Here is a 24898-nt window from a genome sequence, read left to right as displayed (position 1 = left end):
TTATAATTTTTTATAAATAACTTGTAAAATATTACAGATTAAACCTGACTATAGATGTAACGAATAGCTCTATTCCTCTGCTTCATTGATTTACATCCCATTTATGTTATATAACTATCTGTATCACCAATAATTCTTTCACTCTATTTTTATTCTTTGTTTAAAATGCCTGTTTATAGAGATTTTTATTTGCACATGATCAAATTTTTCAATTTTATGCTTTATGGTTTATGATCATCACAATTTTTTAAGGATAATAAAATTTACCACAATAATATAAACTCTCCTCATTTTCTTTTAGAAAGCTTATTATTTTGTACCATTTTTATTAGAAATTTATCCATAGAATGTACTATAGAGATTGAACATTATTATGTTCTAAAGATATATATGTACTTGGGTAAAAACTTGATTAAATCTTATGCCTTCTGATTTAAAATTACTCCATTATAATACATTAAATTGCCTAATTTATAAGGGTCTGTTTCTGGGCCCCTATTTTGTTCTATTAATCTATTTAGTTAATCAACAGTATTTTAATTAATAGTAGTGTAAGTAGCATTTACATCCTATATGCATATGATATCACTTATTTTACACTGAGAGGTATGAAATTTCAGGTCAGGTTTTATGTAGTTTGGGAAAGTGTTATAACAACATTCTTTATATTACTCTTATACACTGTCAAATGTATCCCCATGTACATCATAGCTTTTGTTACTCTTATAAACTGAATCTCATAGATCTTGTTGCTATAACAACTTGTTTTATAGCTCTGTTGCTATTATAAAATGAGTCTTAATGTTCCATTACATTTTCTAGTGAGCTTTTCTGGAATATAGGGAAGGTATATTTTTATGGTATATTTATGTTTTATCTAGTCACCTTTTGAGTTATCTTTTCAGATCCAATCATTTTAGCTGATTCTCTTCAGACCTTAAAAAATATTTTTTCAAGATTTTATTATAACATTTTCAAGCATATAAGAAAGATACATTTAACGGTTAACATCTATATATATACACCATCTAGACTTTACCATTAATATTGTATTATACTTCTTTTATCACCTATTTCTTCATCTATACATTCCTTTCCCATCTAGCAATATATCATAGATTTTTAAGTATTTCCATGTAAATTACAGGCATCAATACATTTTTACCTATACACTGCAACATCATAAAACTAACTAAAGTTCTACATTAACTTACATTTTTCTTTTGAAATTAAATTTACATACAATGAGATTCACCAATATTCACTGAATTTTGGCAAGTGTACAAACCTAGAGACTCAAGCTCATCACCAAGAAAATTTCCTCATTCATCTTTCTAAGCAATAAGTGCCCTCCTCTGTTCAGAAGCAACCATTATTCCAACAGTGACAGAGGCAGTGATTACCATAAAATAAGTGGTGCAGAATGTAGCATGAGATGAGGAAGGAGACTTAGACTTGAGACAGATCTCACAAAGCTTTGTAGGGCACAATGAATTGTTTAGATTTTACTCTGAGCATAATCAGAGGCACAGTAGAATTTAAACAGAGGAGTAACATTATCTGTGTTACATTAAAATAGGTTATTTGGGATTCTATGTGCAGAGTAAGATTAAAACAAAACATTTGTTTTAATAGGCTACTACAGGATTAGAAAAGGCATTATGACAGTTTGCAATAGAATCATGGTGGACCAAATTATTGAGGAGGATATGGTAGGAATCAAATATGACTCCCAAGGCTTTAGTTTGAGCCACTGAGTGAATGGTACAGTTTTCACACAGGTAGGAAAGACTGAAGACAGAAATACATTTGGGGAAGCAGGTTGTGAGTATGTATGTGAAAGAGTGAGTAGAAACAAAGAAATCAAGATGTCAAGAAGGCAGTTCAGTATATGAGACGAGGAAGTGGTCAGTGCTGTAGACTAAATTTGAATCAATCATGCATAGGTAAGGTCATAGAATTGGATGAATTTACATAGAAATTTAGTGTGGAAAAATTTAGTGTGGAAAAATATCAGGGCCAGGATTGATCCTTGGGCAGAGAATACTCAGAAGAGAGTAAAAGAAGAGGAGGGGCTGGAAAGGAAGCTTGAATTGGAGCAACCTATAAATTGAAGGGAAACCAGTAGAAAACAGAGTCGGACAAGACAAAAGGACACATGTTTCCAGAAAGAAGAAATGAACTAATGTGTTGAGTGCCTCTAAAACATAGATTAGGATGAGAATGGAAAAATTAACCACTGTCTTTGGCCACATGGATGAAATCAATAGCCTTGATGGGGAAAATTCAAAGCAATATTGGGTATTGAAAATAAACTCAAAGCGGGAACTTCCAGCCAATATGGAGGCATAGGTAGATATACTGTGCCTCCTCACACAACCAAAATAAGGACAATAACAACTTAGAAACAAAAAACAACGAGAACTGACAGAAAATTGAACTGTATGGAAGTCCAAAAACCAAGGAGTTTAAGTAGACACATTCATCTAGACTAGTAGGAGGGGTGGAATTGGGAAGCTAGGACGGAGAGGGATGGAAGGTAGGGTGGCTGGTAGACCCTGGGTACACAAGACGACAGTGGGTGGACCCAGAGAGGTGGCAGATTGTGGAGGGGCCCAATACACAAGACAGCTGGCAGAACAGGTGGTCCCACATTTGCACGCAGATAAACCAGGCAAAAGTGGGGAGTGAGAGAGACCACACAACCCAGGGCTCCAGATCAGGGAAATGAAGCCTCAAAACACCAATTGAAAATACCTGTTGGGGTTGAGGTGCTGGGAGAGACTCCTAGCCTCACAGGAGAGTTCATTGGAGAGACCCACTGGGTCCCAGGATGTACACAAACCCACTCACATGTGAATCAGCACCAGAAGTGCCCACCCTGCTTGTGAGAAGCAGGGGAAGTGACTGAAATCTGGCAGAGAGTGGAGCAAGTACCATTGTTCTTTCTCCGACCCCTCCCACACATGCAGCATCACAACCCAGTGACTGGGTTGCCCCACCCTAGTGAATACCTAAGGCTCTGCCCCTCATTATGTAACAGGTACAAGACAAAAAAAATGGCTAAAATGAAAGAACAGATCAAAGTTCCAGAAAAAATACAACTAAGCAATGAAAAGATAACCAACCTATCAGATGGACAGTTCAAAATTCTGGTAATCAGGATGCTCACAGAATTGGTTGAATTTGGTCACAAATTGCATGAAAAAAATTAAGGCTATGCTAACTGAAATAAAGAAAAATGTATAGGGAACCAATAGTTATGGGAAGAAAACTGGGACTTGAATCAATGGAGTGGACCAGAAGGAAGAAAGAAACATTCGATCAGAAAAGAATGAAGAAACAAGAATTCAAAAAAATAAGGAGAGGCTTAGAAACCTCCAGGACATCTTTAAATGTTCCAACATCTGAATTATAGGGGTACCGGAGGGAGAAGAGGAAGAGTAACAAGTGGAAAACTTATTCGAACAAATAATGAAGGAGAACTTCCCCATTCTGGCTAAGGAAATAGACTTCTAGAAAGTCCAGGAAGCTTAGAGAGTCCCAAAAAAGTTGAACCCAAGAAAGCACACACCAAGACACACCATAATTACATTACCCAAGATTAAAGATAAGGAGAGAATCTTAAAAGCAGCAAGAGAAAAGGAGACAGTTACCTACAAAGGAGTGCCATAAGACTGTCAGCTGATTTCTCAAAAGATACCTTACAAGCAAGAAGGGGCTGGAAAAAGTCATGAAAGGCAAGGACCTACACCCGAGATTGCTCTATCCAGCACAGCTTTTATTTAAAATGGAAGGGTAGGTAAAGTGCTTCTCAGATAAGAAGCACTCAGATAAGGTCAAGTTAGAGTTCATCATTACCAAACCCTTACTGTATGAAATGTTAAAGGGACTTATCTAAGAAAAAGAAGATAAAAAACATGTACAGTAAAATGACAGCAAATTCACAATCATTAACAACCATACCTAAAACAAAAACAAAAAGAAACTAAGCAAACAACTAGAACAGGAACAGAACCACAGAAATCAAGAACACATTGAGGGTTATCAACAGGGTAGTGGGAGGAGCAGAGAGGGGGAAAAGGTACAAAGAAAAAATAGCATAGATGGTAGGTAGAAAATAGACGGGGGGAGGGTAAGAATAGTGTGGGAAATGCAGAAGCTAAGAACCTATAAGTATAACACATGGACATGAACTAAAGGAGGGGAATGTGGGTGGGAAGGGGTGTGCAGGGTGGAGGGGAGTGAAGGGGGGATAATGGGACAACTGTAATAGCATAATCCATAAATATATTTTCAAAAAAGAAAAGAAAAGAAACTTGAGGGATTTGTCCAGTGAATGGGGAATAAAAAGTATAAACAGCAAGTGCTTTGGGTTTATTTCAATAAAATGCATGAAAACTAGTTAGACTATTTTTCATGGTAACAAAAGGAAAATTTATTTCTTTCAATAAATTCAGTTTAGGAGACTGAGACAACCTAATCTATTTTTTTCAGTTAACTCCTCAGATCCTGCATCATTCTCCTGCTACAATAGTCTCATGTTGATGGAGTAAATTATTAAAGCAAACAAATAAATACAAACCTTGACCACTTTGAGGGAATGTGAAAAATAGTCCCATGTTTTTCTGGGTCTAACAAAATTACATTGCTTCTATTGTGAAATATTTCACTGCTCATTATTACCCCACTTGGGAAATAGCTCATTGCTGCTGAAACTTTCCCACCAGAAATTTTGGACGCGATACAGGTCTTCACTTTGGTTCCATTAAGGTTTTATTTTAATACATCTAAACTTCTATCTGAATAAGGTGATTTTTATTTCTTCTTATTCCACTTTCTTCTCTAGTGTAGTGCCAAAAATGAGATTTCTCATGCACAAGCTCATTAGTAGTAGCAATAGTACCCTATCAAGTGACTTTCCTGGCAGACAGCAGCAAGATTTAAAAATATGATTAAAAACTAAAAAATTGAGAATGAGAATGTCCCGAGAGGTTTGATCTAACATTCTCTGTCTCTTTTTACTAATAATTTCTTGAAAATGTAATAGAAATACTCGATTACTGTAGAGCCCTCTCCTTTCTTTATGAAATAAAGACGTGTTAAAAACAGTGCCTTCTTACATACTATCTGAATAATCCCAATGTGTGACCGATACTCACTGAGGAATCTTGAAACTAATCTTTTAGGCGCGCTTATTCACATGCCAGTCTAAAGTCTTGATTCTGTTGAATAGGACTCTAAAGGGTAGGGGAAGAATAGTATTCATGTTTTTATTATCCAGAGTTGCTTTGGGAATTCTTTAGAAAAGAAAGTTGTATACAAACTATACAAAATGGACAAAGCCATGCTTTTGAAAGAAGTTTGATAGCCTTTGTGAACAAGGACACCAGACACCTAACCATCACAATTTTGTGGAAGGTAGTTATCATCGTGGCCTTACCTGGGTTATCTATAAAGCTGGGTTTGCCCAAGAGGAACATGGAGACCTGTTTGTTTGGAGAGACATTCATTGGGATTGTAGAGAAGAGCAGTCATTCTCTAGTAGGGAGCATTCTGGGAAGTTAAAGGGAAGGAAAGCGCTATTTGCCAAAATTACCCATGTGTTAGCACTATCATGCTATAAGTTAAAATAAGCATGACTTCCTCCTAGATTTCAGTAGCTAGTATATCTGCAAAAGAATAGGTGCTCTGAAAAGTGCCTGATGTTCTTGGGAATAGAAGCAAAATTTTAAGAATTCTAAGTATAAAACTGCCTGGAAACTTGAAATGCTTGTAAAAACCAGAACTCTGCCAGTATCACATTGGGAAGGATCTTGCTTAGATTGAATGTCAGTGTAAATAGATCAAGATTTGTGGGCCCTGCTACTTGACTGAAGATAAAAGTGGTTACTTGTATATGAGTGAGTTAGGAAATGCCCTTGAATGAATCAAAAGAATACCTTCTAAAATGTAACCCTGGAATGTGAGACTCGAAGAACCATCGTACCATGAGCCAGGCTGTCTGGTTAGGGCATGGTAAAGAAAACCACAAAAAAAAAAATGTGTCTAAAATCTTCTGGACATGATTGTAGTGGTCAGAGCTGTAACTCAGTGAAAATATTTCCTCCTAACTTGGGGGTCAGTCCTAATATGTTACCAGGGTTAGTGCCACATTTTTCTCTAGGAAATAATAGAGAAGGGGTTTTATCTTTATCCCAGAGCAAGTCCAGAGGGAACTTTGCATTGCTTATAATGATCGGCCTGAATGAATTAGCCGCCTCCTCAGGGAATGCTGTTCAGTCTATGCCAAAAAGATAGAGAACTTTAAGCCTGTAGCAGGAGTCTGCCTCATGAATTAAAGAGAGGATGTCAGCAGATACTAAGATCTGTTGGAGGAGAAATGTACAGTCTCTAATTATCAGGGGGCTGATTACCTAAGATCTTTGTTTAACTTTTAGTTGTTTTCTTTCATGTAACAAGGTAACATTTTATTAAAGTTCTACTCCATGCCAGGCTCTGTGCTTATGATTAATGTGATTTAACTCACCGAGATAGTTACTATTGATATTCCACTTTATATATAAGAAAGTTAGGACTAACAGGAGTTAATAAAACTTTCCAAACTTACTGGACTAGCAAGTAGCAGAGTAGGATTTAGAAGCTTGACAATGTGACTCTAATTAGTATATTCTTGACCATTTAGTGATGCCATCACCTCTAACTTCAGGATTGGCCTGTGACATCAACAACAACAAATAAGACAAATCTGAAATCAATGAAAAGAATGAAGAGATGATCTCAACTGAAGACCAGCTTAGTATGTTCAATGAAACACGTTTTTCCTGCTGTCCATTTCAAAATTAAGAAAATGAGATATGTTCAGATTTTGTTTTTTGGAAAAAAATTGGAAAGTATCTGGTTGTTAAGGAAGTCCACTGTGAGCTATGTTACCATTGCTCTTTGTGTCTAGAAATTGCAATAGAATTTATGAAAACTTGGATCAATCAGTACTCAATGGTTATTAGCCCTTTTACAGTAAATTTGACAATTAGAAAAAAGCACTAGAGACGAAGGCTTCTCACATAATCTTTATGTATGAGTAATTCCAGGAACAGACTCCAAGAAAGATAAAGGAGGGTAACAGAATAGAAGGGTATAAATAACTTGAAAACCCCAGTATGTAAAAACTGATGAGAGCGTGAAATGCCAGAACATTTTATTCACACTTTAAGCTTCTGGAGAAAAATAATCAGTGGGGATCAACTTGTTCAAGGTTATGCAATTGTGTTCCTGGCTGAGCAATTTGGTATTTGAGATTTTATTGTGTTTATCAAAAAACCTAATACAGTACTTAGAATATTCTCAATCAGCTTTGCTTCATTCTTTGGGGTTGGGTGTAATTCTACATTGTAGGATAAGTTACTAATAGACGTTTCTTTCTTTTTATCAAATAGTCATTTATGAGGAATTTGGTTTTGATTAAACAGAGGGAATTAAACATTTCCCCACTAAGAACTGTTAGGGCTGACACTAAAACTCTGTTGAATGACACACAAATCCTTTACTCATTTATTTTTTCACTCTAGTGTTTGAAAAGCTGATAATACCCTGCTCAATCTTTTGGTTTGCTATCAAAAACACGTTCCTTCCAGCCAAAGATAGGAATAACTGTCATTCTACAAAAAGGTCATGATGCATTCTTGTTCCCTTTTTTGTGTGGGATTATAAACTTAAGAATGAACATCGGGCCATTTGCCTGACAGAATCAGAGAAAGCATTATAATGCATAAGGGGCTTAGTAATGCCTTCGAAGTCTACAAGGAGGTGCCATGGTCACCTAGAAACTTTCGGGTGACTGAATATCTCAAATTCCAAGTAACCTATACACTTTAACTTCAGACCATGTTCCTTTTTTAAATGTTTAAAATAATAATAGACATTATTTTTTTATATAACTTGGCATAGGAGTGTAATGGCCTTTAATTGATCGTTGAAACTGGATGAGTTTGATATAACTAATATTACATCATGGGTGTCAAGCACCACTGTCCAGGTAAATGTTGTCACTAAATGGCAGAGCAGGTGCCTTAAACATGAAGCAATTCATGAGTATAAAAATTGAGAAGTGTTAAAATTCAATATGTTTTGAAAAGATTGCTTCCTCTCCTTGAGGACTTTGGAGTCCATTAAATAGCTGCAGGAATTTATGTCAGGGGTTTTGTCTAGATGCCCAGGTTTCACATCCCAAGCTTGCAATGACAATTGTATTATTTAGTCCACCTTATTAGAACATGCTGGTTCTTAAAAAAACCCACCATTTCTTTATAACACTATTCTACCTCTTCAGTGTAAGATCCCATCATTTCCTTCCTGGATTACCGCTTCTTGGTCAGAATGGCTAAGGCTACAAAAAAACACCTACAAATTACAACAGTCTTGTGGGCAAGATTCACTGGTTATCTTCCTGATAACTACTGCAAATTCTCTCTGGGCATCTTAGCACCTACAAGAAAACTGTGAATAAGGCTGCTTCTGGCCCTTCCATTCATTCTAGAGTTTTTAAAATCTACTTTTCCTCGGAAGCATTTTCTGACACCTCACTCATCCATTCACTCCCCACCATCTCCCTTTCTGAGCTCTTACACTACCTGAGGTCTTCAATGTTCATTAAAAGCACTGTTTATTGTTGCACTATATTTGAGCCATATTTTCTTGTATGTGTATCTTAATATCTAAGACTATAAGCTCCTTGAAGACAATAGCCAAATATTATGTATTTTTTCTCTTCTAACACAAAATACAATGCACATATTCCCTCTTCTCTAGAAGAAATGTCGCTCTGCCCATAGCAATGGCAGTATAGGCCACACTCATAGGTGATACAGGAGATTACTCAAGGCTGATTTTCATCACCCCGGACCTGACCCAACCTGGGCCAGTTAGATTCTAATTTCTAGGATTCTGGACCCAGGGAGGATGGTTGGTCCTTGTTGAATGTTTGTACTGAATCAATGTGAAAAGATAGATGGGATGGCTGTGTGGATGGAGAAGTCAATGTGGAGTGAGAACAAGAAGAATATAACTGGTCTTCTGAAAGAAATAAATGAGGGGCCGTGTGCTGGAAAGATGATAGAGTAACCCAATCGCCTGCTCTTCTAGCCAAGGTGGCTTCCTAGTTACTCGCTTCCATGGGTCCAAGTGTATCATATTTATGACACTTATCAGCATTGGAAATTATCTTTTTGTCTTATTTGCTCATGGGCATACTTTCTTTCTCCTCCTTCTAGAATGTGCGCTGTGGCAACAAGGACTTTAGTGTGCTCAGTGCTATCTTTCTGACACCTGGAATATTGTGTCTACTGTAGCCACACTCAATAATATTTTTGACTGAAAGAATTTATGAAAAAGTTCTTAAATTAATTTCTTGTTTCTTGGCAGTGGAAAGGGCTGGGGGCAGAGAATGTACGATTAGGAATATCTGAACATGCAGCATGACTCTGAACAGGGAAGCTTTTGTGGAGAGTCCTTCACCAAACTGAGATCGCCCAACGGTTTCCGAAAGAACAGGGGAGCAGTGACAGGGAGGAGAAGGCCCCAAACGAGATACTGAGGAAATCGGAGGATATGCTGTCCATTAGGCAGTTTTGATGTTTGCTGCCCTCGTGGGTGAAACCAGCCAGAGAAAGCACCCCCAGCAGCCAGCTGCCAGGAAAGCCTGAGAAAATAGGGGTGGAGATAACAGAAGACTTGGGGCCCTTTCCAGCAAGTGCAAACTTTCACACCTGTCAGTAATCAATCAAGAGGTTTATAGGGCTATGATATTTGCACTCCAATTAAAAAATCATAAAGCAGGCACCCTTTCAGGTTGCAGAAAACAAAACTCCAGAGTGTCCACAGCAGCAGCTGTTAATCAGTTACTCGTAACAAGCTGCTGCCCAGCACTGAGATGGGGTTTACTCAGCCCCAAATGGCAAACAAGACAGCAGGGGAAAGTGGGACTGGTACCAGAGAACAGCCTTCCCAGGCGGCTGCGATGCGGGTTCGGTTTATGGGACAGGTTCCATTTGGGGCTTGGGAAAATATTTTTGACAAACCTAATTGGCAACTTAGGTTTGTTTTCCTCCATTCCCATGTGACACCAAAGGCCACTCACTATAATATAGATACAGAGATGAGATTAGTTATCAAAGTGGAGAATAAATTACCTGTGGGAGCATCCGGCCCACCATGTGCACCCAGAGTTGCACACCTGGGAACTGGACAAAGTTGAAGTTCACCACAACCCTCTTGGTGTCTCCTGACCTTCTGGTGGTTCCTCTCTCAACCCAGAATCCAGACCCACCTGTGGCTGCACGGAGTGGCCCAGGCCAGTCCTTCTCATTGCCACCTACCACTTTGTCCTCATCTTCTCATGCTCCCTGGCCTCATCCCAACTCCAAGGGTCTGCCTTTGGTTCCCACAAAGGACAGAGCCCCTTCCTCATCAGGGCCTCCACTCAAGGTCTCTCTTCCTGCTCTTCACCTGGAGGGTCTCTTTTCATTTGTCAGGTCACCCCTTAGAGTGGCTTGTTCTCAACTGAAGAAGCCACCTCTGTATTTTATTCTTAAAACACCCTCTCATAATAAATAGTAATCAGGTACTTAAGCCTTTGTTTGCTTGTTTAATGTCTGCCTCTTTCACCATGCCATTAGCCCCAGAGGGGTAAGTACCATTTCTCTTATTCACCACTGAAAACAAAGTACTTAGTGCAGTGTCTGACATATAGAAGTTTAATTTACTCGTTTTTAATGAATGAGTGAGTGAATGAATGAATGAATGAATGCCAATAAATCGTGTTTTCCAATATGGTTTTCCAAGATGACAAGCAGGATAACATCCCACAAAGAACTGGTCTCTGGTTGCTTTCTCTGTCACTACATAACCTGGATCGTACAATGGTGCATTTGTTTTCTTTCCTCACCCCAAGTGGGAGTGGGAACAGCTGTAGGGAAGAGGATGAAGGCCACATTTTGGCAGGTATTTATTTACCTGACCTGGACAATACTGCTGAGTCTGGTAAAGAAAGTCCTGGCCCTGTGCTCGAACTGGACCTGAGTTTGAATATTGCCTCTGATATGCATTAGATTAGAGTAAGTCATTTTACCTTTATGAGCTTCCATTTCCCCAAGAATTCAATAAGGATGAATGTGCTACTGTGTGTGGAAGTCCTTTGCAAATGACAAGACTTGATTATTTCAATTTGCATGTCACTGATCACAAAGCTGCCCCGCATGAGAAGGTGGCGTGGGGTGCTCTGTCTCCCATCTGGGTCACTAGGTTCACACCTCTCCCACTCTCTTTTGCCACCTGGCTGGGGACTTCTCTACTCGAGAACTCTGTGGCAGTTACCCTGCTCTCATACTCCACACCCTACTTGCCTTTGGCCCTGGCCACTTGGTCACTTGCACAAGGACAATCCGGAGCTCACCTTGCTGCCCCGCCTACATTTTTGTAGGTTCTTGTTTCTTGGGCTGTATTAGTTTTGTTAGAAAAATAACACAAGCCCAGTGAAATATAATAGATTTCTACCTCCAAAGATAATTCTCCAATTATCCCATTTATTTGCCAATTCAATACAAATGTGGAGGCAAAACAAACAAACAAATACACAAAAAAACAGCTTTTACCAGCACATGCTCCCAGCTCAGACCCTGCTGGTGTTTTGCTGCTTTAGCACTTGTGAAAAAATAAATCCTGGGGAATCACTGGGTTGCAATAGGCTTCCCGTTAAACACAGCAAAGAAACAGCTGATGTCTGAATTTGCTAATTTTCGCTGATTCAATTAGAAGGTGATGCACACAGCTAACGAGGGAAACATTCAGGTAGGTGAATTAAGGCTCGGAAACAAAGTGTAAGTTGTAATCAGCACATCCTGTATTAGGTGGGAATCATTATTTAGTGAGTATTTCCCAAAGAAATTAGAAAAGAATCCCAATCCTACCCGAGCTTCTGTATTCTTCCTTCTCCTTGAAGCAATAAAACAAAAATACCCATCCCTTGCCCCTCTTTCAATCCTGGAATTTATAAGCAATACTTAAGTGACTCTCTTCTCCTGTGTGGTAGAAATAAAACCAATATTGTTATCTCCTCTATATTAATGTGGAACTTTGCATAACAGAGAGGCTGTGTGATTTATCGAAGATCACATAGTGAGTCACTGGGGTAGTCACGAAGCAAATGCTCACATTCTTATCTCCTTGGCAGCAAATGTTCTGTTTCCTACCGGGACTGTTATCCTCTAACCTTTGATCACAAGCCCCTACCTCCACTGGCTGGCCTCCTTCCAAGGAAGATAAGGGCACGTGGGCAACAGATCCACGGCCACACACACAGGCACCACCCCGTACACACAGGCACATACCCCCTTACGTCTTATTCCTAAGAGTTCTGTTTCCTACCCTTGTGTCTTGTTTACCCCCATCCATCGGCCTACCCACTCCCTCAGCCCGTCCGGCCAAGATTTCCAGATTTAACAAACAAAAGTGTAGCACACCCAGTGAGATTCAAAGTTCGGATAATCACAAATCATTTTTTAGTATTAAGTAATCCCAGGCCACATTTAGGGCATAGTTTTGCTAAAACATAATTTGTTGTTTATCTGATATTGAAATTTCACTGGGTGTACTGTATTTTTATCTGGCAAGCCGAATCATATCACGAAATCTACATCTTATCTGTTTATCTTCTAATTCCATGATTCTTTGATTCTACCTTAACCCTGGTCATTTTGGATTTCTGCTAAACATATCGACCCATTTTCCCAGTGTGTCCAAACCTGTTGGACTGTACCCAGTGTGTCCAAACCTGCTGGGAGCCAGACATGGCTGTAAGATTCCTCAGAAGCACTGAATCGTGGTTTATAATCTCTTTAGAGGACAATTTCTTCCTCCGGAAAATGAGGGCATCATCAGTTCCTGTCTCATATCCCTGTTGTAAGGACCAAATGACAAACACACAAGTCCCAGCACACCGTGTGAGCTGATTTTGTGTTACTAATTGTCAGTGAGTGTGGCTGGGGTTGCTGCCCTTGTATTTATTGTCATCTAATAGATAACAATAGGCACAGAGAGTTGAAGTGAATTGTTCACATTTCTTAGTGACAGCACTGCTAAAGTTTGAAGGGACAGTTTGGGAGACTCTTCTTCAAATATCGACTCAACGTTTAAATGCAATATTTTAGACCTAGGTCCTCTGAAGACCAATATGGGAGGTATTACTGGTCGCTGACCCAATTGCCATTACCACTGTCTCATTACTTCCTTGCTGGAAGACCCTGGTTTGAGATGTGCCTCTGCCCAGCTACATGCATGTACGGGGAAATGGTCTCCTCCCCAGGCCAAGTAGTGAACTGTTAGATGTTTAGGCTTTGATATGTGACCCCTTCCTGGCCAATGGGACTGGAAGGGAAGCATGCTAAGAGACTTCTGAGGAAGATTCTTCTTGCTAATAAAACTATATACATGAGGACCATGCTTTTCTCTTCTGGATATGACATCGTTATAAATCTTGGTACTACTGCAGTCAACTTGTGCAAAAAGGGGGACGTTCCAAATCTCTGAAGGTGGCAGAGTGGACAGAGGGAAAACATCTCTATCTTTGGGGATTGTTGAGCAACTGAGTTTCCTAACTATCTTGACTCCAGACTTCTTATTTTGTGAAATAAGTAATTCTTTTTTTCTTTTATCTAACACTTTTAAAAATTTTTATTAATTTGTTTTTAGAGAGAGTCTAAGGTAGGGAGAAAAAGAGGGAGAAACACATCGACCAGTTGCCACTTGGATGCACCCCAGTTGGGGACTGAACCAAAAACCTTGGCATGTACCCCAGGCAGGAATGGAACTGACGACTTTTCACTTCGCATGATGACGCCCAACGAACTGAGCCACAGCAGTCAGGGCAACAACTTCTTTTTCTGTGTAAGCGCTCTTGGTCTACTGATGTAACCCAAAGCTTTCTCTGTGATGCAAAACTCCAGACTCTGGAGAAAAGAGTCAGAGTGAACAGTGTTTAGTTTCCCTTGGGTCTCTACAAAACTACACATTTGCAACATATTTGTAGATAGAATTTTAGGGAAGAAGACTCCTTTTTCCTCAAACAGTTGACTTTCTAAACAGTGAGCATTTGACTCCTGTGAAAAGGCTTTGAGCCCAAGGCTTTAACATTTCCTACAAGACTTTCTGAATGGAATTTTTCCCTGGGAAACTACAAAGAAAACTGCTTCTCGCCCTCCCTATCCACCACTGCTCCTCACAGGCACATGGAAACCTAGCTTAGCTCCATGAACTGCTTCTCAATTTAGTTTCTTTCCAATGTATTTTTTCTGTGTCACACATAGATATGTATAAAGGTCTATCCAGAAGGTATCCAGCCATGTATTATGAAAAAAATGGACATTTACTGAAGAAGATGTGAGATATAAGAAACATTGTACATGGGACAATGATGCCTCAGTCCCCTTCAAAATAGGCATGTTGGTACCCCACACAGTTCTCCCAGTCACCATAAGCTGCCCCATTGTATTTTTCTGAATCTCATTGACAGCCTGAAATCTCTTCCCTTTCAAAGGTGAGTTTAGCTTTGGGAAAAGGCAGAAGTCATGGGGTGTCATATCTGGGCTGTAGGGGAGCTGAGTCACCTGGGTGATTTGTTGTTTCACCAAAAAACTCTGCATGAGACATGATGCATGAGTGGACACATTGTCATGATAAAGCTGCCAATCAAAAGTTGCCTATAGCTTGGGTCTTACGAATCATCTCCATAGTTTCTGTGGTGGAATATTCAAGCTTAATGCAAAATCTGATGCAGATTCATTGCTCTACTCATTTATTTTGAATGTAACAGCCACATACTACACATGCTCACTCAATGGTGTCTACTGCCACCACTGACTAGTACATTGAAGTCATCGTTGCTCATGCATGTGCATTCCAGTTCACTCTCCTTGGCTGCCAGGTTACATCAATGTCACACAAACCATTTTCATTATATTAACTGTGGCTGGACTTTTTCCAGAAAGACTATGTATATATACATATATATATATACGCATATACATATATGTATATATATTACTTCTAGTAAACAAGTGTGTTGAATTTTTGCTCTGCTTTCCATTAGGTCTTATAGTGATCAAAATATAAAAAGAAATGGGCCTCAATGTGATTATCTTTTCTTTGGTAAAATATACTACTATTACTACTAATGATAGTGTCAGTTCATTAATTCAGAGTTTAAAAATATTTTCAAATACAGTGCCTTATACTGAGCAGTTTTTAAGGCAGTTCTAAGTAATTGACCAAATAATATAACCCGTCAAATAACAATATAAAAACAATATATTTTGAGCTAATGTTTAATGCATATATTAGTAATTATCAAATTGTAAAGTGCATCAGAATCACTTAGGAGATCCTGCTAAAAATTCACATTGTGGGCTGCATCCCTTATGAGGTACCTGATTCAGTAGGTCTTAAGGGGGGAACACAAATTTGTTTTTTAAAAAGTGTGCATATGACTCTGATGCAGGTGGTATGCAGATCAAGTGCTAAGGAGCAGTTAACTCAGGATAATCACAATTATTAGCTAGGGAGTGGTGAATCCTAAAGCTTAGTGTGCTGGTTCTCAAAGTGTGGTCCCTAAAACAGAAGTATAGCATTCACTGGGAATTTACTAGAGATGTTCAAATTCTTGGGCCCTATTCCAGACCTAAATCAGAAGAGGTGTGGTCCAGCAGTCTGCCTTTTAACAAGCCCTCTGGGTGGTCTGATATATGTTAAAAGATTAAGGACCACTGACTTAAACAACTGGGAAGTGTCCTTAGAGAAAGAACTGGAGTTACGTTTGGTAAAATTAGGATAGGGTGAAAGAAGGGAGATCGCCCCTCCCTATCAGCTGTAACCTTACCCTCCCAAAGGCAGGAGGAGCCTGGCCTGGCTTAGAAAAAGTAAAAGTGAGGATTGCCTCACTGTGGTCATCCCTGGCTCTGGCTGGTATCATTTGTTTGTAAATTAGGAGTGTTTTCTTGCAAGTATATTGCTTCTTGGCTACACCTTCCAATTTGCCTCAGACCAGTTGCTTTTGTGCCAAATCGGATTTTATGGTGAGATTCATTGGGGTGCCAAGGGGCCCCTGGACAGCCACTCTGCTGACTCACTTTTCTCTAACTAGAGAGTGATCAAATTGGGCATAAGAAGAGTGAAGACAGCTCAGTAAAAGCATCTTGTTTGTCTTTTTCGCACTCCTTCTAGGAAACAATTCTCAGTCTAACCTTTTCCAAAACAATTTTCAACAACAGGCCCATTGGTTGGTGAATTTAAATAGCCATTATTATTGCTATCGCCACTCTCAAAAACCAGGGTTTTTTGATGGGGTGCATTCCTACTACCATCTTCTATAGCTTCCTCTTTGGTCACTCTATCAAAAATTATGGGCTTTATGAGCACTGGGCAATTTCTCCTGTTGAGCAACTCTTCAGAGTTAGAGACTTAGAAACGGATCTTTTCCAGGCAGTAGAAATGGTAAACGTGACAGGTTTGTTAGCAAGGGTTGGGATACTCTTAAATGAGGTCTTCAGATCCTTTGCCTTGGCAGGATTTCTTGGGTTTGTTGAGAGACACTGGGTCTCCTGGAGGAGACCAGCTGCCAGGATTGCCTTCAAACATGCTTTTCTCAGCAGCAGCAGCACTCACGAAAGCTGAGCGAACCTATAGCCGGTCTTTGGGATTTCTCAAGGCCTGGGACTGGCATCTGAGAGGCAGCTGCCCTTCTGAATTCCTCTACCTTTCGAGAGATCTCTGACATCGAGATTTCTATCTGGTGGTCAGGCTTGTGTTCAGGCTTTCTCACGGCCTCAAAAAAAATTGTCTTGAGGGCAACTGCTTCCCGGAACTGCTCCATTTCTTATGAACACTCTCTGAACCCAAGAACATGTCTTGCTTATCTGCAGGACTCCCAAAGGACTGGAAGGGCTCTGAATAGACAGCAGCTTCCGAGATATCTCTTCATCAGCAGTGTTCTCCAAGTCTGAGAAAACATGGTGCTTGACTTTAGGCCTCGACAAAGATTTAGAAGGATAATGTGGAGGCAGAACCCACATAAATCCACCTCTCAAGATCAGAGCTTTCTGACCCTGAGATCTGATGTCCTTCCTGTAAAGCCCAGGAAAGGCTGAAAAGGAGCCATGAAGGCAGTGTTTCTATAGAAATACACCCTGTGACTGCAGCAGCGCTATCTGGACCTGAGGTGATTTACTGGAATTTACTTGACACCAAGGATGAAGCAGTACATCTGGGAGGTGGCAGCACCATAGAAATGCACCCCACGATGGCAGCACTCCCTTTAGAGACTCCCTTAAGTCTCCAAAGACTTTTGGAGATGATTGCTTAACTTTAGGCCTCAGCAAAGGCTGGGAAGCTACCTGGAAGGCAGCAACTCCATGCCAATGGCTGAGGTAATAGCAGCGCTCTGTGAACCTGAGCAGATTTATAGGATTCTAGGTTTTGTCAATGACTGGAAAGGGCATTTGGGGCACATGGGCTCCACAGAAATGACTCTCTCAGGAGCAATGCCCACAGAACCTGACATTAGACCTCACCAAGTACAGGGAATGAAGTCTGGGAGACGACAGATCCATGCAAGTACCCCATCAACAACAGCTATCTCTTGGCCTGAGCAGGCTTGCTGCTCCCCTGTCCATCTCACCAGGGGTGGAGGCCACTCTCTCTGGGAGGTAATCCTCGCTTTAAGCACAGCACTGGCAGAGGCATTCCAGCTTTGCTTTATGTCACACTGTTGGACACTTACAGTTCAGTCAAGGATATAAAAGAGGCTGAGGAGCCGGTGTTTGTCCAGCCATGAAATAGGCCAGTTAAGCTGAGGCCTAGAGAGAGAGGCACTCTCTCTTCCTGGGGAAACACCCAGAGGACAGGATGGATAGCTAGTTTACTGTGCTGCTGTCGCAGCTGCTGCTTCCCTCACCACTTATTTCTACAGTAAGCCCCAGAATGGGATACAGCCTTGGAATTCTGCTCAGTAACCCTAGTGCTACCCATGTTAGACTCAGTAACCTCAGATGGAGTAGCATTTTGCTCCTCAGAGCAGCATCCTGATATTAAAGTTTGCACAAGACATGATTTAGGTGCAAATTATTTATATTTGTTAACAAATGATATATACATGCATATATATCATTTGGATATATATGTGTGTATGTGTATGTATACATATATATATATAAAACAGTGAATGGATATATATTATATATATGTATATATGTATATATGTGTATATGTATATATATATATAAAACAATGAATGGATTTATGTATATGTAGACTATGTAATGTCTTAGGAAAGTAAACCTACAATAATAATAGAAGACTTACTATGGTACTATAATACTGGAATTATTTTAATCCCACCTGAGGGATTGTATCTAATTCTCAAAATAACCCTGTGGCAGACTTTTTTAGCCTTAGCACTACTGACGTTTTAGGCTTGATCATTATTTTTGGTGGGAGTGTCCTGTGCACCGTTAGGGCTCCTCTGCCCACTATATGCCGGCAACATCCCGCGCCCCAGCTGTGAGTTCAAGAAATGTCTCCAGACGTTGCCAAATGTCCCTTGGAGGACAAAAGTGCCTCAGTGAGAACTACCGTCCCAGGAGGAAGGCCAACCTGCCAGCGCTTTTTACTGATGAGGAAACTGAAGATTAAAGGGATTAAGTATCTGCCCAAGTTTGGGCAGCTATCAAGAATGAGGCTTGGGATTTAAATCCTGTCCATTGAGGCTGAATTCTAAACCACCACTCTGTGTGTCACTGAGTGATTATCTCGTTTAACATCTGCAGTCCTATCAAGTCTCTTAAGATACTTCTAGCAGCCTCATAGTCTCCTGATGCTTTTGAGCAGGTAGATTTTGCATTTTCAGGGCCAATATTAGTGGAAGACTTAAAATCAGTCAGGCATGTCCATCCCTCCTTTTGAGAGGCTAGGAACTTGAAAATCTCTTGAATGTTGTTTCAACCCAGAATGGGGCGGGGGGGAGCCTAACTTTGTCACACAGAGAGAACGTTTTTAATAACCTAAGTGAGAGGGGATGGTTTTGCTGCCATCTGTGCTTAACGAGGTCACCAAACTAAATTTGCCAGCCCCGTTGAATGCTTGATGACTCACTCCCTAAGGCGTTAAATGCTTTTTATGCTACAGGTGTCATAAGGATCAAGGAATTGGCATTTGTCAAGTGCCTGAAGATCTTGAACACATTATTTGTCTACAGGCTTTTCATTCATTTGCTGACCAGAAGAAACATAAAACTAGTAGCTAAAACTCAGTCAAAGCCAGCATGTAAAAAACAAAGAGTTTTTGGCTTTAGAAGCTGCTAACAAATACCACCCTTACTCCTCACCTGTGTGGTACTCTAGATAAGAGGGGAAAACTACACACAGATATTGAATTCAAAATGACAGCAGTCACCTGTTCTTTGTTTAGAACTTTATGAATTTTACTGGATGGATTGCTGGCTCTTTGGTATTCTGTGCCTCTCAAAACAAGCTTTTGTTTGGCTTCATTTTTCAGGGTAATTGCATCATTGGTATTGCATTTATGCTCCAGAAACATGCTCTCTCTAATTCTCATCATCCCATCGCAGTAAACGGGTTGTATTTGTTGTTTCAAACCCCTTTTCCCGTCAGCCTAGCATTGCCAATGCTTTATTCATTTTAGGATCATTAATTAAATGTGTGCATTACATCATCAAACTAGTCTTCATCATAAGCTGGCAAGATATGTCATTGTCACTGATAAGCTGGCAAGAGGAAACTTAAAAAAACCCTCCAGATCACAGATCCATGCCCTGCATTTCCTGTTAAAATCCTTTTTATCCCACATATAAAGTGACAGCCTCAATAGCAAGGCTAAGTGATTTTATTGAATTCTCTCCAGTCATCTAACACTGACCAGTGACTTCTGTTTGAAACACAGTTATGTTTACTTAATAAATGTTAACTCTTTAGGGTTAAGAATTTTGTTTAAATTTTCTGGAGGCACTTTTAATCAGTTTGATGAGTGTGTGGATGATTAATGGTGAGGAATGTGGGGAAAGAAGCAGGGAAAACAGAGACTAAGCTTGTTTTGGCCTTGACAACCCAGTTTCTCAACCACCCAGACATTCATCTCTTGACTCCATGAAGTCATTCGGGGCCTGCAAGCTACTTACCTTCAGTCCACAGGTGTCTGGTTTTCACAAGAGCTGGGAAAAAAACATGTGGTAAGCTCAGCGGGTGAAGCACCTTACTCTGATGACCAGTGCCCTGATGGCACATGCAGCATCCAAGGTTGAGGTGGAATTTTTAGTCTCTAACTTGGTTCAGTCAGGACTGCTCCTCTCATTAGTGATGTGTAAACCATGGGAAAACTCCAATGCTGCCCGTTCCATGGACTGTTTCAAGGACAAGTCTCCAACTGAAGATTTATATATTGCTTTTTATGGATAAACAAACTGAATAAGAGGTCAGTCCCAGGTTGGACGGGATATCAGCAAAGGCCCCTCAGTGGGAAGAATGTATAATAAGCTGACAGGAAAATGCACAGAGCTGTTAGTTTGACTCTTGTCTCTATATATCCTTCTTTGTTCCTATTTTCAGTAGGTGGCCAGGCCGTTCTACTCGGTTCACATCAGGGGGATTTTGTTGCTGGCAGAGAGCAGATATTGGTTCAAGAAAACTCCCTCTCCATCTTTGGTTTTCTGCTCTGCCAGAACTACTTGTGACTATTATGCAGGGAAAGAGGGAGCTGAAGATCAGAAGAACGGGATAAAGATGTCCCTGTCCCTATCTAGGGTAACGTTGTAAGAAGGGGGACTTTTGCTTCATTCTCCAGTAGTGTCACCCCTAGGTAGCTAGGCCTGTAGACTTTCTCCCTTGGGAGAAAATGAGGTGATGATGGAAATAAATGCTCTGATGAACACCACAAACTCTGGAGCCAGTATGTCTTTGTTAAAATCCCCACTCGTCTCTTGAAATCACTGGGTCTTGCTCTACTTAGTTCTCTGTGACCCGGTTTACTCATCTGTAAAATAGTAATAGTGATAAAATAATCTTGTAGATTATGTATGAGGGTTAAATGAGTCAAGTCATGGAAAATAGGTAGAACAATGCCTGGTATATAGTGAATATTAACTATTATTCATTTCAAACCCCACGATAATCCACAAGGACAAGTCTGGCACAAAATCAGCTAAAGCTCTAGTCTTCAGTGGCCCTCCTGCTCTTGGACAGCAAAAATTCTACGGCTACCGTGTTGTGCTGAAGAGAAGACAAACTTTCCCCCACTTTTCTGGGCCCCACGTTAGCTTCCAGGATTCAGGAGAAGCAGTCCCTCACCCTACATAGTCCTGAATTTTAATTTGCCAGTAATCCTTCAAATAAGAGTAAATCAAATATTCAGTAATTTAAAGGAAAGAAATATGTGTTGTCTTGCACATATGACTTTCTTTGTTCTGCTATTTTTTTTTAAAATAGGAAAAGAAACTAGTTTTTATTTTGTAATGTTTATTCAGTTTATTGGGGTGACATTGGTTGATAAAATTATACAGGTTTCAAGTATACAACTCTATAATGTACCATCTATATATTGCATTGTGCATTCACCACCCCAAGTCAAGTCTCTTTCCGTAACCATTTATTCCCCTCTTTACCATCTTCTATTTCTCCCTCCTCCCTATTCCCTCTGGCAATTACCACAATATTGTCTGTGTCTGTTTTTGTTGTTGTTGTTGAATCCCTTTACCTTTTTCACGCAGTCCCCAACCCCTGCTTTCTCTGCTGGCTATCAGTCTGTTCTCTGAATTTGTTTTTATTTTGTTAGTTTATTTTGAATTTCACTGAAATCTTACTACTAATCCATTAGTAATAGGCCACCTGCCTATTCTGTTTTTGTATAAAGCAAATCCAAAGTATTACTGAAGACATTTATTGGCATAGTCTACTTAATTACAGAGAAAACCGATAATCTGGAATAATGCAATCCAGGACATAGTCTTCAGTGCAAGAAAAAAACAAGCATTTGTGTTTGTTTGTTTGCTTTTAAGAAAAATGAGGCCAAGAGGTGTGAGGAAATGAGGGTGATTCGCAGAGACGTTAACATAAAAGGACAGTATCTTCTACAAACGGTGCTGAGAAAACTAGATATCCACAAGCAAAAGAGTTAGGTCCTTATCTTACATTATGTAAAATATCAACTCAAAAAGGACTAGAGACCTAAACACGAGACTCAAAACTATAAAACTCCTAGAAGAAAACATAGGAGAAAAGCTTTATGGCTTTGGATATGGCCATGACTTCAAAAGCACAATTAAAGCAGAGTTAGACAAATGAATCCACACCAAACTAAAAACATTCTGTGTATCAAAGGACAATATCAACAGAGTAAAAAGACAACCTATGGAACAAGAAAAAAAAACAGTGTGGCAAATACAGAGTTACAAATTATGTATTTGATAATCTGATAAGGGGTTAGTATGTAGTATATATAAAGAATTTCTACCATTCAACAAAACTATAATAACCAGATTAAAAAGATTTGAACAGACATTTCTACAAAGAAAATATACAACTAGCCAACAAATATATGAAAAGAAGCTCAACATCACTAGTCAGTATTAAAATGCAAATGAAAACTCTAAGACACCACATTACACCCATTAAGGATGCCTACTATAAAGAAAAAATAGCAATAGGTGAGGAGGATGTGGAGAAATTAGAACCTTTGTGCACTGTAGGAGAGACTGTAAAATGAGCCAAATCCTTTGAAAAACAGTGTGGCTGTTTCTCAAAGAATTAAAAGGTGATCTTTTCGCATATGATCCAGCATTCTCACTTCTGGGCATGCATACAAAATAATTGAAGGCAGTTTCTGGGAGAGATATTTGCATAGTAGTGTTCATGTCAGCATTGCTCACAATAGCCAAGAGGTAGAAATAACCCAAATATCCACCGATGGATGGATGGATAAATAAAAATGTGATACATATGTAATATAAAATATTATTCAGCCTTAATAGGAAGGAAATTTTGTCACATGGTGCAACTTGGGATGCAGAATGTTGAGGACCTTCTATGCTAATGTTGAAGAGCACTTATGCTAAGTGAAATAAATGATCACAAAAAGACAAATATTATATGATTCTACTTTCACAACACGCTTAAGAGTAGTCAAATTTACAGAGACAGAAAGTGGAACAATGGTTACTAGGGGCTGGGAGAAGGAAGGAGTAAGGCATTGTTTAATGGGTATAGAGTTTCAGATTTGCAAGATAAGAAAATCTGGAGATCTGTTGAACAACAATGTAAATATACTTACCACTTCTAAACTGTACATTTAAAAATGGTAAGATAGTAAAAAAATAGGAGAGATCAATTTTAGGAGTCATGCCACCTAAGGTTCTATAAGAGAGTGAAGTGTTTAACTGTGGTGATACAGTCAGGAGAACAGAAACTACTGACTTTCGTGCTGGCCCATGAGGTCTTTGAGCTGGGCAGGCTTGTGTGCAGAGCCTCATTCAGGAAGTTCTGCAGGTTTGTTCCCTGAAAGTAAACTCTTGTGATGACGAAGATGGTGCAGGAAGTTTAGTAGGAGTTAAGATGAACTTGAGATCCAGAGCCTGCCTTTTTATTGCACTGCCTGACCTGCCCATCCACAGCCATTGAATGAGGGTGCCCCTGGGGAGGGGTGTGCCTTCACTGGGAGGCTCTGATCTTTAGGAAAGGCAGTTCCAGAAGATGGTTGCCAGTGGAGAACCTGTCAATGGACAACCTTCCCAACAGCTGAGAAAGGAACTCCTTCAGCGCAGCACCATCCAGAAATCATGGCAGAAGCAATGGCCGCTGCCCAAACCATATGTTTATTGATTACAACTGGGGTGTAGTAAAGGGAATTGTAGTTATCAGTGGTTCCCTTACAACAGAGGAGGAGAGGCACTACAGGACTATATATGAAGACCAGCGGAAGTTTTATCTATGAACTTCCTTCCTTCCTTCCTTTTTTCCTGCCTTCCTTCCTTCCTTCCTGCTTTCCTGTCTCTCTCCCTAGACTACTACCCCCTCTCACTTCCTTCTTTTTTTCCTTTCTTGGTCCTTTGTTTCTTTCCCTTATCCTTTCCTTCTTGCCTTATCTTTGTATTTTTATCCTTCTTCTCTTCCATAGACTTTGTTTAAACTAAATGACATTCATCCTCAAACTGGTCTTCCCACCTATGCACTACCACAATGGACACAGACTTGTGCCAGGAGTTGCATGTCATATCAAATGAGTTCTAGACATGTGGCTTTCCTCACATGGACTGTCAGTCCAGCTGGCACAGCACAGACACTTGACAATTGTTTGTTAACTACTCAACAGAGTTACATGGAACATGGAGCTAAATTGAGAAATCACTAATGGTTCTTTCCCTCTAAATTTAGGTAAATATCTTCTAACTAACTGGGTAGTGGACAATTAACAACTCATAATGTACTTACAATGGTGAAAGTGGTTCTGTGTGTGTTGCCTGAGCCTTTCCTCCTCTTCTCCCCAAGATTAACCCACTTCTTGATGATATGAATTCAAACAAACCCATGTTTACTTTTATTTCACAAAAAGTAAGTTTTGCTCAAGAACTTAAAGGGAGATTTGAAAGGTTTATTCAAACTTTGTGTCTAAAGCCGTAAAATTAAAAATATACAGACTTGTGGTCTGTAAGTTAAATAATTGAAAGGAATAGACATCATATATAATTTCTCATTTATTAACTAAAATAACAAATCAAATGTCAATGTTAGCAAATACACAAGGAAACTGTAATCATCTCTATAATAGCACTTCATGTACCTAGGTATACTGT

Source organism: Artibeus jamaicensis, unplaced genomic scaffold, assembly GCF_021234435.1.
Source record: "Artibeus jamaicensis isolate MK-2021 breed Jamaican fruit bat unplaced genomic scaffold, CSHL_Jam_final contig_3174, whole genome shotgun sequence".
Lineage (NCBI taxonomy): Eukaryota > Metazoa > Chordata > Mammalia > Chiroptera > Phyllostomidae > Artibeus > Artibeus jamaicensis.
The sequence above is the reverse complement of the archived record's forward strand: the minus strand, read 5'-3'. Positions refer to the sequence as shown.